Source organism: Hydractinia symbiolongicarpus, chromosome 14 (assembly GCF_029227915.1).
Source record: "Hydractinia symbiolongicarpus strain clone_291-10 chromosome 14, HSymV2.1, whole genome shotgun sequence".
Lineage (NCBI taxonomy): Eukaryota > Metazoa > Cnidaria > Hydrozoa > Anthoathecata > Hydractiniidae > Hydractinia > Hydractinia symbiolongicarpus.
In genome coordinates this window covers 7,564,144-7,580,000 of record NC_079888.1, presented here as the reverse complement: position 1 = coordinate 7,580,000, position 15,857 = coordinate 7,564,144, and the positions used below count along the sequence as shown (strand labels likewise).

The following is a 15,857-nucleotide window of genomic DNA, read 5'->3' as shown; positions in this document are numbered from 1 at the left end:
GATTTCAACTCGGATCGCTGGGTTCAAAGTCTAGAGTGCTAACCATTACATCATAGAACCGAATGTGCGACGAAGTGGGATTCGAACCCACGCAGGCAGAGCCCAATGGATTAGCAGTCCATCGCCTTAACCACTCGGCCACCTCGTCTGTTTCTGTACCACGTCTACTTTATGGAAAGCCAACATTGCTGAACCTGTTTCAACTCACGTAACCTTTTACCAGCTCAAACAGTAGGATTACGCGAGTGGCCCAATTTTAAGTAATCTTAGGTGTGGTCAATTGTTGCGTAAGTCCAAGACGGTTTTAACGGCGGAATCTAATAACGAATCGGCCCGGCTAGCGCAGTCGGTACAGCATGAGACTCTTCATCGTAGGGTTGTGGGTTCGGGCCCCACGTTGGGAGTTTTCTGATACACTTTTAATTGCATTCCCAACGCGCCTTAGAAAACACCAATTCCCCTCTAAGCATGAGTTCTGCCATAAACCTGGCAAATTTTGAAGAAATGTCTTGAAAGCATTCAAATATGGCTTAGTCAATTTTAAATAAATCAGCCTTTCCCTCACGTTTCTTATAAACAAAAGATTAAATCAAAATTCAAAAAGAAAATCAGGTTCTACCGAGATTTGAACTCGGATGGCTGGGTTCAAAGTCCAGAGTGCTAACCATTACATCATAGAACCGAATGTGCGACGAAGTGGGATTCGAACCCACGCGGGCAAAGCCCAATGGATTAGCAGTTCATCGCCTTAATCACTCGGCCACCTCGTCTGTTTCTGTACCACGTCCACTTTATGGAAAGCTAACATTGCTGAACCTGTTTCGACTCACGTAACTTTTTACCAGCCCAAACCGTAGGATTACGCGAGTCGCCCAATTTTAAGTAACCTTAGGTGTGGTCAATTGTTGCGCAAGTCCAAGACCATTTTAGAAAAATCATCCCTTCCTCACGCATTTCCTAAACAAATGATTTAATCAGAGTTCAAAAAGAAAATCAGGTTCTACCGAGATTTCAACTCGGATCGCTGGGTTCAAAGTCTAGAGTGCTAACCATTACATCATAGAACCGAATGTGCGACGAAGTGGGATTCGAACCCACGCAGGCAGAGCCCAATGGATTAGCAGTCCATCGCCTTACCAACTCGGCCACCTCGTCTGTTTCTGTACCACGTCTACTTTATGGAAAGCCAACATTGCTGAACCTGTTTCGACTCACGTAACCTTTTACCAGCTCAAACAGTAGGATTACGCGAGTGGCCCAATTTTAAGTAATCTTAGGCGTGGTCAATTGTTGCGTAAGTCCAAGACGGCTTTAACGGCGGAATCTAATAACGAATCGGCCCGGCTAGCGCAGTCGGTACAGCATGAGACTCTTCATCGTAGGGTTGTGGGTTCGGGCCCCACGTTGGGAGTTTTCTGATACACTTTTAATTGCATTACCAACGCGCCTTAGAAATCACCAATTCCCCTCTAAGCATGAGTTCTGCCATAAACCTGGCAAATTTTGAAGAAATGTCTTGAAAGCATTCAAATACGGCTTAGTCAATTTTAAATAAATCAGCCTTTCCCTCACGTTTTTTATAAACAAAAGATTAAATCAGAATTCAAAAAGAAGGTCAGGTTCTACCGAGATTTAAACTCGGATCGCTGGATTCAAAGTCCAGAGTGCTAACCATTACACCATAGAACCGAATGTGCGACGAAGATGGGATTCGAACCCACGCGGGCAGAGCCCAATGGATTAGCAGTCCATCGCCTAAACCACTCGGCCACCTCGTCTGTTTCTGTACCACGTCCACTTTATGGAAAGCTAACATTGCTGAACCTGTTTTGACTCACGTAACCTTTTACCAGCCCAAACAGTAGGATTACGCGAGTCGCTTAATTTTAAGTAACCTTAGGTGTGGTCAATTGTTGCGTAAATCCAAGACGGCTTTAATGGCGGAACCTAATAACGAATCAGTCCGGCTAGCTTAGTCGGTAGAGCATGAGACTCTTAATCTCAGGGTCGTGTGTTCGAGCCCCACGTTGGGCGTTTTCTGATACACTTTTAATTGCATTACGAACGCGCCGTGGAAATCACCAATTCTCTTCTAAGCATGAGTTCTGCCATAAACCTGACAAATGTTGAAGAAGTGACTTGAAAGCATTCAAATATGGCTTAGTCAATTTTAAATAAATCAGCCTTTCCCTCACGTTTTTTATAAACAAAAGATTAAATCAGAATTCAAAAAGAAGGTCAGGTTCTACCGAGATTTAAACTCGGATCACTGGATTCAAAGTCCAGAGTGCTAACCATTACACCATAGAACCGAATGTGCGACGAAGATGGGATTCGAACCCACGCGGGCAGAGCCCAATGGATTAGCAGTCCATCGCCTTAACCACTCGGCCACCTCGTCTGTTTCTGTACCACGTCCACTTTATGGAAAGCTAACATTGCGGAACCTGTTTCGACTCACGTAACCTTTTACCAGCCCAAACAGTAGGATTACGCGAGTCGCCCAATTTTAAGTAACCTTAGGTTTGGTCAATTGTTGCGTAAGTCCAAGACGGCTTTAATGGCGGAACCTAATAACGAATCAGTCCGGCTAGCTTAGTCGGTAGAGCATGCGACTCTTAATCTCAGGGTCGTGGGTTCGAGCCCCACGTTGGGCGTTTTCTGATACACTTTTAATTGCATTACGAACGCGCCGTGGAAATCACCAATTCTCTTCTAAGCAGGAGTTCTGCCATAAACCTGACAAATGTTGAAGAAGTGACTTGAAAGCATTCAAATATGGCTTAGTCAATTTTAAATAAATCAGCCTTTCCCTCACGTTTTCTTTAAACAAAAGATTAAATCAAAATTCAAAAAGAAAATCAGGTTCTACCGAGATTTGAACTCGGATGGCTGGGTTCAAAGTCCAGAGTGCTAACCATTACATCATAGAACCGAATGTGCGACGAAGTGGGATTCGAACCCACGCGGGCAAAGCCCAATGGATTAGCAGTCCATCGCCTTAACCACTCGGCCACCTCGTCTGTTTCTGTACCACGTCCACTTTATGGAAAGCTAACATTGCTGAACCTGTTTCGACTCACGTAACTTTTTACCAGCCCAAACAGTAGGATTACGCGAGTCGCCCAATTTTAAGTAACCTTAGGTGTGGTCAATTGTTGCGCAAGTCCAAGACCATTTTAGAAAAATCATCCCTTCCTCACGCATTTCCTAAACAAATGATTTAATCAGAGTTCAAAAAGAAAATCAGGTTCTACCGAGATTTCAACTCGGATCGCTGGGTTCAAAGTCTAGAGTGCTAACCATTACATCATAGAACCGAATGTGCGACGAAGTGGGATTCGAACCCACGCAGGCAGAGCCCAATGGATTAGCAGTCCATCGCCTTACCAACTCGGCCACCTCGTCTGTTTCTGTACCACGTCTACTTTATGGAAAGCCAACATTGCTGAACCTGTTTCGACTCACGTAACCTTTTACCAGCTCAAACAGTAGGATTACGCGAGTGGCCCAATTTTAAGTAATCTTAGGCGTGGTCAATTGTTGCGTAAGTCCAAGACGGCTTTAACGGCGGAATCTAATAACGAATCGGCCCGGCTAGCGCAGTCGGTACAGCATGAGACTCTTCATCGTAGGGTTGTGGGTTCGGGCCCCACGTTGGGAGTTTTCTGATACACTTTTAATTGCATTACCAACGCGCCTTAGAAATCACCAATTCCCCTCTAAGCATGAGTTCTGCCATAAACCTGGCAAATTTTGAAGAAATGTCTTGAAAGCATTCAAATACGGCTTAGTCAATTTTAAATAAATCAGCCTTTCCCTCACGTTTTTTATAAACAAAAGATTAAATCAGAATTCAAAAAGAAGGTCAGGTTCTACCGAGATTTAAACTCGGATCGCTGGATTCAAAGTCCAGAGTGCTAACCATTACACCATAGAACCGAATGTGCGACGAAGATAGGATTCGAACCCACGCGGGCAGAGCCCAATGGATTAGCAGTCCATCACCTAAACCACTCGGCCACCTCGTCTGTTTCTGTACCACGTCCACTTTATGGAAAGCTAACATTGCTGAACCTGTTTTGACTCACGTAACCTTTTACCAGCCCAAACAGTAGGATTACGCGAGTCGCTTAATTTTAAGTAACCTTAGGTGTGGTCAATTGTTGCGTAAGTCCAAGACGGCTTTAATGGCGGAACCTAATAACGAATCAGTCCGGCTAGCTTAGTCGGTAGAGCATGAGACTCTTAATCTCAGGGTCGTGTGTTCGAGCCCCACGTTGGGCGTTTTCTGATACACTTTTAATTGCATTACGAACGCGCCGTGGAAATCACCAATTCTCTTCTAAGCATGAGTTCTGCCATAAACCTGACAAATGTTGAAGAAGTGACTTGAAAGCATTCAAATATGGCTTAGTCAATTTTAAATAAATCAGCCTTCCCCTCACGTTTTCTTTAAACAAAAGATTAAATCAAAATTCAAAAAGAAGGTCAGGTTCTACCGAGATTTGAACTCGGATTGCTGGATTTAAAGTCCAGAGTGCTAACCATTACACCATAGAACCGCATGTGCTACGAAGATGTGAATCGAACCCACGCGGCCAGAACCCGAAGGATTAGCAGTCCATCGCCTTAGCCACTCGGCCACCTCGTCTGTTTCTGTACGACGTCTACTCTATGGAAAGCTAACATTGCTGAACCTGTTTCGACTCACGTAACCTTTTACCAGCCCAAACAGTAGGATTACGCGAGTGGCCCAATTTTAAGTAATCTTAGGTGTGGTCAATTGTTGCGTAAGTCTAAGACGGCTTTAATGGCGGAACCCAATAACGAATCGGCCCGGCTAGCTTAGCGGGTAGAGCATGAGACTCTTAATCTCAGGGTCGTGGGTTCGAGCCCCACGTTGGGCGTTTTCTGATACACTTTTAATTGCATTACGAACGTGCCGTGGAAATCACCAATTCTCCTCTAAGCATAAGTTTTGCCATAAACCTGGCAAATGTTGAAGAAATGACTTGAAAGCATTTAAATATGGCTTAGTCAATTTTAAATAAATCAGCCTTTCCTTCACGTATTTTTTAAACAAAAGATTAAATCAGAATTCCAAAAGAAGACCAGGTTCTACCGAGATTTGAACTCAGTTTGCTGGATTCAAAGACCAGAGTGCTAACCATTACACCATAGAACCGCATGTGCGACGAAGATGTGATTCGAACCCACGCGGGCAGAGCCCGAAGGATTAGCAGTCCATCGCCTTAGCCACTCGGCCACCTCGTCTGTTTCTGTAGGACGTCAACTCTATGGAAAGCTAACATTGCTGAACCTGTTTCGACTCACGTAATCTTTTACCAGCCCAAACAGTAGGATTACGCGAGTGGCCCAATTTTAAGTAATTTAAGGTGTGGTCAATTGTTGCGTAAGTCCAAGACGGCTTTAATGGCGGAACCTAATAACGAATCAGCCCGGCTAGCTCAGTGGGTAGAGCATGAGACTCTTAATCTCAAGGTCGTGGCTTCGAGCCCCACGTTGGGCGATTTCTGCTGCTCTTTTAATTGCATTATGAACGCGCCGTGGAAATCACCAACTCCCCTCTAAGCATGAGTTCTGCCATAAACCTGGCAAATTTTGAAGAAATGACTTGAAAGCATTCAAATATGGCTTAGTCAATTTTAGATAAATTATCCCTTCCTCACGCATTTCATAAACAAATGATTAAATCAGAGTTCAAAAAGAAAATCAGGTTCTACCAAGATTTGAACTCGGATCGCTTGGTTCAAAGTCCAGAGTGCTAACCATTACATCATAGAACCGAATGTGCGACGAAGTGGGATTCGAACCCACGCGGGCAGAGCCCAATGGATTAGCAGTCCATCGCCTTAACCACTCGGCCACCTCGTCTGTTTCTGTACCACGTCTAATTTATGGAAAGATAACATTGCTGAACCTGTTTCGACTCACGTAATCTTTTACCAGCTCAAACAGTAGGAGTACGCAAGTGGCCCAATTTCAAGTAATCTTAGGCGTGGTCAATTGTTGCGTAAGTCCAAGACGGCTTTAACGGCGGAATCTAATAACGAATCGGCCCGGCTGGCGCAGTCGGTACAGCATGAGACTCTTCATCTTAGGGTTGTGGGTTCGGGCCACACGTTGGGAGTTTTCTGATACACTTTTAATTGCATTACCAACGCGCCTTAGAAATCACCAATTCCCCTCTAAGCATGAGTTCTGCCATAAACCTGGCAAATTTTGAAGAAATGTCTTGAAAGCATTCAAATATGGCTTAGTCAATTTTAAATAAATCAGCCTTTCCCTCACGTTTTTTATAAACAAAAGATTAAATCAGAATTCAAAAAGAAGGTCAGGTTCTACCGAGATTTAAACTCGGATCGCTGGATTCAAAGTCCAGAGTGCTAACCATTACACCATAGAACCGAATGTGCGACGAAGATGGGATTCGAACCCACGCGGGCAGAGCCCAATGGATTAGCAGTCCATCGCCTTAACCACTCAGCCACCTCGTCTGTTTCTGTACCACGTCCACTTTATGGAAAGCTAACATTGCTGAACCTGTTTCGACTCACGTAACCTTTTACCAGCCCAAACAGTAGGATTACGCGAGTCGCCCAATTTTAAGTAACCTTAGGTGTGGTCAATTGTTGCGTAAGTCCAAGACGGCTTAAATGGCGGAACCTAATAACGAATCAGCCCGGCTAGCTTAGTCGGTAGAGCATGCGACTTTTAATCTCAGGGTCGTGGGTTCGAGCCCCACGTTGGGCGTTTTCTGATACACTTTTAATTGCATTACGAACGCGCCGTGGAAATCACCAATTCTCTTCTAAGCATGAGTTCTGCCATAAACCTGACAAATGTTGAAGAAGTGACTTGAAAGCATTCAAATATGGCTTAGTCAATTTTAAATAAATCAGCCTTTCCCTCACGTTTTCTTTAAACAAAAGATTAAATTAAAATTCAAAAAGAAAATCAGGTTCTACCGAGATTTGAACTCGGATCGCTGGGTTCAAAGTCCAGAGAGCTAACCATTACATCATAGAACCGAATGTGCGACGAAGTGGGATTCGAACCCACGCGGGCAGAGCCCAATGGATTAGCAGTCCATCGCCTTAACCACTCGGCCACCTCGTCTGTTTCTGTACCACGTCCACTTTATGGAAAGCTAACATTGCTGAACCTGTTTGGACTCACGTAACTTTTTACCAGCCCAAACAGTAGGATTACGCGAGTCGCCCAATTTTAAGTAACCTTAGGTGTGGTCAATTGTTGCGTAAGTCCAAGACCATTTTAGAAAAATCATCCCTTCCTCACGCATTTCCTAAACAAATGATTTAATCAGAGTTCAAAAAGAAAATCAGGTTCTACCGAGATTTCAACTCGGATCGCTGGGTTCAAAGTCTAGAGTGCTAACCATTACATCATAGAACCGAATGTGCGACGAAGTGGGATTCGAACCCATGCAGGCAGAGCCCAATGGATTAGCAGTCCATCGCCTTACCAACTCGGCCACCTCGTCTGTTTCTGTACCACGTCTACTTTATGGAAAGCCAACATTGCTGAACCTGTTTCGACTCACGTAACCTTTTACCAGCTCAAACAGTAGGATTACGCGAGTGGCCCAATTTTAAGTAATCTTAGGCGTGGTCAATTGTTGCGTAAGTCCAAGACGGCTTTAACGGCGGAATCTAATAAGGAATCGGCCCGGCTAGCGCAGTCGGTACAGCATGAGACTCTTCATCGTAGGGTTGTGGGTTCGGGCCCCACGTTGGGAGTTTTCTGATACACTTTTATTGCATTACGAACGCGCCGTGGAAATCACCAATTCCCCTCTAAGCATGAGTTCTGCCATAAACCTGGCAAATTTTGAAGAAATGACTTGAAAGCATTCAAATATGGCTTAGTCAATTTTGAATAAATCAGCCTTTCCTTCACGTATTTTTCAAACAAAAGATTAAATAAGAATTCAAAAAGAAGGTTAGGTTCTACCGAGATTTGAACTCCGATCGCTGGATTCAAAGTCCAGAGTGCTAACCATTACATCATAGAACCGAATGTGCGACGAAGTGGGATTCGAACCCACGCGGGCAGAACCCAATGGATTAGCAGTCCATCTCCTTAACCACTCGGCCACCTCGTCTGTTTTTGTACCACGTCTACTTTATGGAAAGCTAACATTGCTGAACCTGTTTCGACTCACGTAACTGTTTACCAGCCCAAATAGTAGGATTACGCGAGTGGCCCAATTTTAAGTAATCTTAGGTGTGGTCAATTGTTGTGTAAGTCCAAGACGGCTTTAATGGCGGAACCTAATAACGAATCAGCCCGGCTAGCTCAGTGGGTAGAGCATGAGACTCTTAATCTCAAGGTCGTGGCTTCGAGCCCCACGTTGGGCGATTTCTGCTGCTCTTTTAATTGCATTATGAACGCGCCGTGGAAATCACCAATTCCCCTCTAAGCATGAGTTCTGCCATAAACCTGGCAAATTTTGAAGAAATGACTTGAAAGCATTCAAATATGGCTTAGTCAATTTTGAATAAATCAGCCTTTCCTTCACGTATTTTTCAAACAAAAGATTAAATAAGAATTCAAAAAGAAGGTTAGGTTCTACCGAGATTTGAACTCCGATCGCTGGATTCAAAGTCCAGAGTGCTAACCATTACATCATAGAACCGAATGTGCGACGAAGTGGGATTCGAACCCACGCGGGCAGAACCCAATGGATTAGCAGTCCATTGCCTTAACCACTCGGCCACCTCGTCTGTTTTTGTACCACGTCTACTTTATGGAAAGCTAACATTGCTGAACCTGTTTTGACTCACGTAACTGTTTACCAGCCCAAACAGTGGGATTACGCGAGTGCCCCAATTTTAAATAATTTAAGGTGTGGTCAATTGTTGCGTAAGTCCAAGACAGCTTTAATAACGGAACCTAATAACGAATCAGCCCGGCTAGCTCAGTTGGTAGAGCATGAGACTCTTAATCTCAGGGTCGTGGATTCGAGCCCCACAATGGGCGTTTTCTGCTGCACATTTAATTGCATTATGAACGCGCCGTGGAAATCACCAATTCCCCTCTAAGCATGAGTCCTGCCAAAAACCTGGCAAATGTTGAAGAAATGACTTGAAAGCATTCAAATATGGCTTAGTCAATTTTAAATAAATCAGCCTTTCCTCACGTATTTTTTAAACAAAAGATTAAATAAGAATTCAAAAAGAAGGTCAAGTTCTACCGAGATTTGAACTCGGATCGCTGGATTTAAAGTCCAGAGTGCTAACCATTACACCATAGAACCGAATGTGCGACGAAGATGGGATTCGAACCCACGCGGGCAGAGCCCAATGGATTAGCAGTCCATCGCCTTAACCACTCGGCCACCTCGTCTGTTTCTGTACCACGTCTACGTTATGAAAAGCTAACATTGCTGAACCTGTTTTGACTCGCGTAACTGTTTACCAGCCCAAATAGTAGGATTACGCGAGTGGCCCAATTTTAAGTAATCTTAGGTGTGGTCAATTGTTGTGTAAGTCCAAGACGGCTTTAATGGCGGAACCTAGTAACGAATCAGCCCGGCTAGCTCAGTCGGTAGAGCATGAGACTCTTAATCTCAGGGTCGTGGGTTCGAGCCCCACGTTGGGCGTTTTCTGATAAACTTTTATTGCATTACGAACGCGCCGTGGAAATCACCAATTCCCCTCTAAGCATGAGTTCTGCCATAAACCTGGCAAATTTTGAAGAAATGACTTGAAAGCATTCAAATATGGCTTAGTCAATTTTGAATAAATCAGCCTTTCCTTCACGTATTTTTCAAACAAAAGATTAAATAAGAATTCAAAATGAAGGTTAGGTTCTACCGAGATTTGAACTCCGATCCCTGGATTCAAAGTCCAGAGTGCTAACCATTACATCGTAGAACCGAATGTGCGACGAAGTGGGATTCGAACCCACGCGGGCAGAACCCAATGGATTAGCAGTCCATCGCCTTAACCACTCGGCCACCTCGTCTGTTTTTGTACCACGTCTACTTTATGGAAAGCTAACATTGCTGAACCTGTTTTGACTCACGTAACTGTTTGCCAGCCCAAACAGTGGGATTACGGGAGTGCCCCAATTTTAAGTAATTTAAGGTGTGGTCAATTGTTGCGTAAGTCCAAGACAGCTTTAATAACGGAACCTAATAACGAATCAGCCCGGCTAGCTCAGTTGGTAGAGCATGAGACTCTTAATCTCAGGGTCGTGGATTCGAGCCCCACAATGGGCGTTTTCTGCTGCACATTTAATTGCATTATGAACGCGCCGTGGAAATCACCAATTCCCCTCTAAGCATGAGTCCTGCCAAAAACCTGGCAAATGTTGAAGAAATGACTTGAAAGCATTCAAATATGGCTTAGTCAATTTTAAATCAATCAGCCTTTCCTCACGTATTTTTTTAACAAAAGATTAAATAAGAATTCAAAAAGAAGGTCAAGTTCTACCGAGATTTGAACTCGAATCGCTGGATTCAAAGTCCAGAGTGCTAACCATTACACCATAGAACCGAATGTGCGACGAAGATGGGATTCGAACCCACGCGGGCAGAGCCCAATGGATTAGCAGTCCATCGCCTTAACCACTCGGCCACCTCGTCTGTTTCTGTACCACGTCTACGTTATGAAAAGCTAACATTGCTGAACCTCTTTTGACTCACGTAACTGTTTACCAGCCCAAATAGTAGGATTACGCGAGTGGCCCAATTTTAAGTAATCTTAGGTGTGGTCAATTGTTGTGTAAGTCCAAGACGGCTTTAATGGCGGAACCTAGTAACGAATCAGCCCGGCTAGCTCAGTCGGTAGAGCATGAGACTCTTAATCTCAGGGTCGTGGGTTCGAGCCCCACGTTGGGCGTTTTCTGATAAACTTTTATTGCATTACGAACGCGCCGTGGAAATCACCAATTCCCCTCTAAGCATGAGTTCTGCCATAAACCTGGCAAATTTTGAAGAAATGACTTGAAAGCATTCAAATATGGCTTAGTCAATTTTGAATAAATCAGCCTTTCCTTCACGTATTTTTCAAACAAAAGATTAAATAAGAATTCAAAAAGAAGGTTAGGTTCTACCGAGATTTGAACTCCGATCGCTGGATTCAAAGTCCAGAGTGCTAACCATTACATCATAGAACCGAATGTGCGACGAAGTGGGATTCGAACCCACGCGGGCAGAACCCAATGGATTAGCAGTCCATCGCCTTAACCACTCGGCCACCTCGTCTGTTTTTGTACCACGTCTACTTTATGGAAAGCTAACATTGCTGAACCTGTTTTGGCTCACGTAACTGTTTACCAGCCCAAATAGTAGGATTACGCGAGTGGCCCAATTTTAAGTAATCTTAGGTGTGGTCAATTGTTGTGTAAGTCCAAGACGGCTTTAATGGCGGAACCTAGTAACGAATCAGCCCGGCTAGCTCAGTCGGTAGAGCATGAGACTCTTAATCTCAGGGTCGTGGGTTCGAGCCCCACGTTGGGCGTTTTCTGATAAACTTTTATTGCATTACGAACGCGCCGTGGAAATCACCAATTCCCCTCGAAGCATGAGTTCTGCCATAAACCTGGCAAATTTTGAAGAAATGACTTGAAAGCATTCAAATATGGCTTACTCAATTTTAAATAAATCAGCCTTTCCTCACGTATTTTTTAAACACAAGATTAAATAAGAATTCAAAAAGAAGGTCAGGTTCTACCGAGATTTGAACTCGGATCGCTGGATTCAAAGTCCAGAGTGCTAACCATTACACCATAGAACCGAATGTGCGACGAAGATGGGATTCGAACCCTCGCGGGCAGAGCCCAATGGATTAGCAGTTCATCGCCTTAACCACTCGGCCACCTCGTCTGTTTCTGTACCACGTCTACGTTATGGAAAGCTAACATTGCTGAACCTGTTTCGACTCACGTAACCTTTTACCAGCCCAAACAGTGGGATTACGCGAGTGCCCCAATTTTAAGTAATTTAAGGTGTGGTCAATTGTTGCGTAAGTCCAAGACAGCTTTAATAACGGAACCTAATAACGAATCAGCCCGGCTAGCTCAGTTGGTAGAGCATGAGACTCTTAATCTCAGGGTCGTGGATTCGAGCCCCACAATGGGCGTTTTCTGCTGCACATTTAATTGCATTATGAACGCGCCGTCGAAATCACCAATTCCCCTCTAAGCATGAGTCCTGCCAAAAACCTGGCAAATGTTGAAGAAATGACTTGAAAGCATTCAAATATGGCTTAGTCAATTTTAAATAAATCAGCCTTTCCTCACGTATTTTTTAAACAAAAGATTAAATAAGAATTCAAAAAGAAGGTCAAGTTCTACCGAGATTTGAACTCGGATCGCTGGATTTAAAGTCCAGAGTGCTAACCATTACACCATAGAACCGAATGTGCGACGAAGATGGGATTCGAACCCACGCGGGCAGAGCCCAATGGATTAGCAGTCCATCGCCTTAACCACTCGGCCACCTCGTCTGTTTCTGTACCACGTCTACGTTATGGAAAGCTAACATTGCTTAACCTGTTTTGACTCACGTAACTGTTTACCAGCCCAAATAGTAGGATTACGCGAGTGGCCCAATTTTAAGTAATCTTAGGCGTGGTCAATTGTTGTGTAAGTCCAAGACGGCTTTAATGGCGGAACCTAGTAACGAATCAGCCCGGCTAGCTCAGTCGGTAGAGCATGAGACTCTTAATCTCAGGGTCGTGGGTTCGAGCCCCACGTTGGGCGTTTTCTGATAAACTTTTATTGCATTACGAACGCGCCGTGGAAATCACCAATTCTCCTCTAAGCATGAGTTCTGCCATAAACCTGGCAAATGTTGAAGAAATGACTTGAAAGCATTCAAATATGGCTTAGTCAATTTTAAATAAATCAGCCTTTCCTCACGTATTTTTTAAACAAAAGATTAAATAAGAATTCAAAAAGAAGGTCAGGTTCTACCGAGATTTGAACTCGGATCGCTGGATTCAAAGTCCAGAGTGCTAACCATTACATCATAGAACCGAATGTGCGACGAAGTGGGATTCGAACCCACGCGGGCAGAGCCCAATGGATTGGCAGTCCATCGCCTTAACCACTCGGCCACCTCGTCTGTTTCTGTACCACGTCTATGTTATGGAAAGCTAACATTGCTGAACCTGTTTCGACTCACGTAACCTTTTACCAGCCCAAACAGTGGGATTACGCGAGTGCCCCAATTTTAAGTAATTTAACGTGTGGTCAATTGTTGCGTAAGTCCAAGACAGCTTTAATAACGGAACCTAATAACGAATCAGCCCGGCTAGCTCAGTCGGTAGGGCATGAGACTCTTAATCTCAGGGTCGTGGATTCGAGCCCCACAATGGGCGTTTTCTGCTGCACTTTTAATTGCATTATGAACGCGCCGTGGAAATCACCAATTCCCCTCTAAGCATGATTCCTGCCAAAAACCTGGCAAATGTTGAAGAAATGACTTGAAAGCATTCAAATATGGCTTAGTCAATTTTAAATAAATCAGCCTTTCCTCACGTATTTTTTAAACAAAAGATTAAATAAGAATTCAAAAAGAAGGTCAGGTTCTACCGAGATTTGAACTCGGATCGCTGGATTCAAAGTCCAGAGTGCTAACCATTACACCATAGAACCGAATGTGCGACGAAGATGGGATTCGAACCCACGCGGGCAGAGCCCAATGGATTAGCAGTCCATCGCCTTAACCACTCGGCCACCTCGTCTGTTTCTGTACCACGTCTACTTTATGGAAAGCTAACATTGCTGAACCTGTTTTGATTTACGTGACATTTTACCAGCCCAAACAGTAGGAGTACGCGAGCGACCCAATTTTAAGTAATTTTAGGTGTGGTCAATTGTTGCGTAAGTCCAGGACGGCTTTAGTGGCGGCACCTAAAAACGAATCAACCCGGCTAGCTCAGTCGGTAAAGTATGGCACTCTTAATCTCAGGGTCGTGGGTTCGAGCGCCACGTTGGGCTTTTTCTGATAGACTTTGGATTGCATTACGAACGCGCCATGGAAATCACCAAGTCTCCTTGGCAGAGCCCAATGGATTAGGAGTCCATCGCCTTAACCGCTCGGCCACCTCGTCTGTTTCTGTACCACGTCCACTTTATGGAAAGCTAACATTGCTGAACCTGTTTCGACTCACGTAACCTTTTACCAGCTCAAACGGTAGGATTACGCGAGTGGCCCAATTTGAAGTAATCTTAGGCGTGGTCAATTGTTGCGTAAGTCCAAGACGGCTTTAACGGCGGAATCTAATAACGAATCGGCCCGGCTAGCGCAGTCGGTACAGCATGAGACTCTTAATCTCAGGGTCGTGGGTTCGAGCCGCACGTTGGGCGTTTTCTGATAGACTTTGGATTTCATTTCGAACGGGCCGTGGAAATTACCAATTCACCTCTAAGCATTAGTTCCGCCTTAAACTTGGCAAATGTTGAAGAAATGACTTGAAAGCATTAAAATATGGCTTAGTCAATTTTAGATAAATCAGCCTTTTCCTCACGTATTTCTTAAACAAATGATTAAATCAGAGTTCAAAAAGAAGGTCAGGTTCTACCGAGATTTGAACCCGGATCGCTAGATTCAAAGTCCAGAGTGCTAACCCTTACACCATAGAACCGAATGTGCGACGAAGATGGGATTCGAACCCACGCGGGCAGAGCCCAATGGATTAGCAGTCCATCGCCTTAACCACTCGGCCACCTCGTCTGTTTCTGCACCACGTCTACTTTATGGAAAGCTAACATTGCTGAACCTGTTTCGACTCACGTAACCTTTTACCAGCCGAAACAGTAGGATTACGCGAGTGGCCCAATTTTAAGTAACCTTAGGTGTGGTCAATTGTTGCGTAAGTCCAAGACAGCTTTAATAACGGAACCTAATAACGAATCAGCCCGGCTAGCTCAGTCGGTAGGGCATGAGACTCTTAATCTCAGGGTCGTGGATTCGAGCCCCACCATGGGCGTTTTCTGCTGCACTTTTAATTGCATTATGAACGCGCCGTGGAAATCACCAATTCCCCTCTAAGCATGATTCCTGCCAAAAACCTGGCAAATGTTGAAGAAATGACTTGAAAGCATTCAAATATGGCTTAGTCAATTTTAAATAAATCAGCCTTTCCTCACGTATTTTTTAAACAAAAGATTAAATAAGAATTCAAAAAGAAGGTCAGGTTCTACCGAGATTTGAACTCGGATCGCTGGATTCAAAGTCCAGAGTGCTAACCATTACACCATAGAACCGAATGTGCGACGAAGATGGGATTCGAACCCACGCGGGCAGAGCCCAATGGATTAGCAGTCCATCGCCTTAACCACTCGGCCACCTCGTCTGTTTCTGTACCACGTCTACTTTATGGAAAGCTAACATTGCTGAACCTGTTTCGATTTACGTGACATTTTACCAGCCCAAACAGTAGGAGTACGCGAGCGACCCAATTTTAAGTAATTTTAGGTGTGGTCAATTGTTGCGTAAGTCCAGGACGGCTTTAGTGGCGCCACCTAAAAACGAATCAACCCGGCTAGCTCAGTCGGTAAAGTATGGGACTCTTAATCTCAGGGTCGTGGGTTCGAGCGCCACGTTGGGCTTTTTCTGATAGACTTTGGATTGCATTACGAACGCGCCATGGAAATCACCAAGTCTCCTTGGCAGAGCCCAATGGATTAGGAGTCCATCGCCTTAACCGCTCGGCCACCTCGTCTGTTTCTGTACCACGTCCACTTTATGGAAAGCTAACATTGCTGAACCTGTTTCGACTCACGTAACCTTTTACCATCCCAAACAGTGGGATTACGCTAGTGCCCCAATTTTAAGTAATTTAAGGTGTGGTCAA

General features: G+C 44.4%; 31 non-coding genes across 31 annotated transcripts; 11 read left to right on the top strand and 20 right to left on the bottom strand.

Moving 5' to 3' along the window:
* Positions 1–1,617: 1,617 nt before the first annotated feature.
* On the bottom strand, positions 1,618–1,689 carry Trnaq-uug (transfer RNA glutamine (anticodon UUG)). Its single transcript has one exon. It is a non-coding gene; the product is annotated as a tRNA-Gln (tRNA).
* A 7-nt stretch (positions 1,690–1,696) lies between these two features.
* On the bottom strand, positions 1,697–1,778 carry Trnas-gcu (transfer RNA serine (anticodon GCU)). The gene has a single exon. It is a non-coding gene; the product is annotated as a tRNA-Ser (tRNA).
* A 183-nt stretch (positions 1,779–1,961) lies between these two features.
* Trnak-cuu (transfer RNA lysine (anticodon CUU)) lies at positions 1,962–2,034 on the top strand. The gene has a single exon. It is a non-coding gene; the product is annotated as a tRNA-Lys (tRNA).
* A 206-nt stretch (positions 2,035–2,240) lies between these two features.
* Positions 2,241–2,312, bottom strand: Trnaq-uug (transfer RNA glutamine (anticodon UUG)). The gene has a single exon. It is a non-coding gene; the product is annotated as a tRNA-Gln (tRNA).
* Positions 2,313–2,319: 7 nt separating this feature from the next.
* Trnas-gcu (transfer RNA serine (anticodon GCU)) lies at positions 2,320–2,401 on the bottom strand. The gene has a single exon. It is a non-coding gene; the product is annotated as a tRNA-Ser (tRNA).
* Positions 2,402–2,584: 183 nt separating this feature from the next.
* Trnak-cuu (transfer RNA lysine (anticodon CUU)) lies at positions 2,585–2,657 on the top strand. Its single transcript has one exon. It is a non-coding gene; the product is annotated as a tRNA-Lys (tRNA).
* A 285-nt stretch (positions 2,658–2,942) lies between these two features.
* On the bottom strand, positions 2,943–3,023 carry Trnas-gcu (transfer RNA serine (anticodon GCU)). The gene has a single exon. It is a non-coding gene; the product is annotated as a tRNA-Ser (tRNA).
* An 847-nt stretch (positions 3,024–3,870) lies between these two features.
* On the bottom strand, positions 3,871–3,942 carry Trnaq-uug (transfer RNA glutamine (anticodon UUG)). The gene has a single exon. It is a non-coding gene; the product is annotated as a tRNA-Gln (tRNA).
* A 272-nt stretch (positions 3,943–4,214) lies between these two features.
* Positions 4,215–4,287, top strand: Trnak-cuu (transfer RNA lysine (anticodon CUU)). The gene has a single exon. It is a non-coding gene; the product is annotated as a tRNA-Lys (tRNA).
* Positions 4,288–4,837: 550 nt separating this feature from the next.
* Trnak-cuu (transfer RNA lysine (anticodon CUU)) lies at positions 4,838–4,910 on the top strand. The gene has a single exon. It is a non-coding gene; the product is annotated as a tRNA-Lys (tRNA).
* Positions 4,911–5,460: 550 nt separating this feature from the next.
* On the top strand, positions 5,461–5,533 carry Trnak-cuu (transfer RNA lysine (anticodon CUU)). Its single transcript has one exon. It is a non-coding gene; the product is annotated as a tRNA-Lys (tRNA).
* A 284-nt stretch (positions 5,534–5,817) lies between these two features.
* Positions 5,818–5,898, bottom strand: Trnas-gcu (transfer RNA serine (anticodon GCU)). Its single transcript has one exon. It is a non-coding gene; the product is annotated as a tRNA-Ser (tRNA).
* A 462-nt stretch (positions 5,899–6,360) lies between these two features.
* Trnaq-uug (transfer RNA glutamine (anticodon UUG)) lies at positions 6,361–6,432 on the bottom strand. Its single transcript has one exon. It is a non-coding gene; the product is annotated as a tRNA-Gln (tRNA).
* Positions 6,433–6,439: 7 nt separating this feature from the next.
* On the bottom strand, positions 6,440–6,521 carry Trnas-gcu (transfer RNA serine (anticodon GCU)). Its single transcript has one exon. It is a non-coding gene; the product is annotated as a tRNA-Ser (tRNA).
* Positions 6,522–6,704: 183 nt separating this feature from the next.
* Trnak-uuu (transfer RNA lysine (anticodon UUU)) lies at positions 6,705–6,777 on the top strand. The gene has a single exon. It is a non-coding gene; the product is annotated as a tRNA-Lys (tRNA).
* Positions 6,778–7,062: 285 nt separating this feature from the next.
* Positions 7,063–7,143, bottom strand: Trnas-gcu (transfer RNA serine (anticodon GCU)). Its single transcript has one exon. It is a non-coding gene; the product is annotated as a tRNA-Ser (tRNA).
* A 1,189-nt stretch (positions 7,144–8,332) lies between these two features.
* Trnak-cuu (transfer RNA lysine (anticodon CUU)) lies at positions 8,333–8,405 on the top strand. The gene has a single exon. It is a non-coding gene; the product is annotated as a tRNA-Lys (tRNA).
* Positions 8,406–9,311: 906 nt separating this feature from the next.
* On the bottom strand, positions 9,312–9,393 carry Trnas-gcu (transfer RNA serine (anticodon GCU)). Its single transcript has one exon. It is a non-coding gene; the product is annotated as a tRNA-Ser (tRNA).
* A 183-nt stretch (positions 9,394–9,576) lies between these two features.
* Trnak-cuu (transfer RNA lysine (anticodon CUU)) lies at positions 9,577–9,649 on the top strand. The gene has a single exon. It is a non-coding gene; the product is annotated as a tRNA-Lys (tRNA).
* A 905-nt stretch (positions 9,650–10,554) lies between these two features.
* Positions 10,555–10,636, bottom strand: Trnas-gcu (transfer RNA serine (anticodon GCU)). The gene has a single exon. It is a non-coding gene; the product is annotated as a tRNA-Ser (tRNA).
* Positions 10,637–10,819: 183 nt separating this feature from the next.
* On the top strand, positions 10,820–10,892 carry Trnak-cuu (transfer RNA lysine (anticodon CUU)). Its single transcript has one exon. It is a non-coding gene; the product is annotated as a tRNA-Lys (tRNA).
* A 548-nt stretch (positions 10,893–11,440) lies between these two features.
* On the top strand, positions 11,441–11,513 carry Trnak-cuu (transfer RNA lysine (anticodon CUU)). The gene has a single exon. It is a non-coding gene; the product is annotated as a tRNA-Lys (tRNA).
* A 204-nt stretch (positions 11,514–11,717) lies between these two features.
* Positions 11,718–11,789, bottom strand: Trnaq-uug (transfer RNA glutamine (anticodon UUG)). The gene has a single exon. It is a non-coding gene; the product is annotated as a tRNA-Gln (tRNA).
* Positions 11,790–12,418: 629 nt separating this feature from the next.
* On the bottom strand, positions 12,419–12,500 carry Trnas-gcu (transfer RNA serine (anticodon GCU)). The gene has a single exon. It is a non-coding gene; the product is annotated as a tRNA-Ser (tRNA).
* Positions 12,501–12,683: 183 nt separating this feature from the next.
* Positions 12,684–12,756, top strand: Trnak-cuu (transfer RNA lysine (anticodon CUU)). Its single transcript has one exon. It is a non-coding gene; the product is annotated as a tRNA-Lys (tRNA).
* Positions 12,757–12,960: 204 nt separating this feature from the next.
* Positions 12,961–13,032, bottom strand: Trnaq-uug (transfer RNA glutamine (anticodon UUG)). The gene has a single exon. It is a non-coding gene; the product is annotated as a tRNA-Gln (tRNA).
* A 549-nt stretch (positions 13,033–13,581) lies between these two features.
* Positions 13,582–13,653, bottom strand: Trnaq-uug (transfer RNA glutamine (anticodon UUG)). The gene has a single exon. It is a non-coding gene; the product is annotated as a tRNA-Gln (tRNA).
* Positions 13,654–13,660: 7 nt separating this feature from the next.
* On the bottom strand, positions 13,661–13,742 carry Trnas-gcu (transfer RNA serine (anticodon GCU)). Its single transcript has one exon. It is a non-coding gene; the product is annotated as a tRNA-Ser (tRNA).
* A 910-nt stretch (positions 13,743–14,652) lies between these two features.
* Positions 14,653–14,734, bottom strand: Trnas-gcu (transfer RNA serine (anticodon GCU)). The gene has a single exon. It is a non-coding gene; the product is annotated as a tRNA-Ser (tRNA).
* Positions 14,735–15,195: 461 nt separating this feature from the next.
* Trnaq-uug (transfer RNA glutamine (anticodon UUG)) lies at positions 15,196–15,267 on the bottom strand. The gene has a single exon. It is a non-coding gene; the product is annotated as a tRNA-Gln (tRNA).
* Positions 15,268–15,274: 7 nt separating this feature from the next.
* Trnas-gcu (transfer RNA serine (anticodon GCU)) lies at positions 15,275–15,356 on the bottom strand. Its single transcript has one exon. It is a non-coding gene; the product is annotated as a tRNA-Ser (tRNA).
* Between the last annotated feature and the right edge of the window lie 501 nt (positions 15,357–15,857).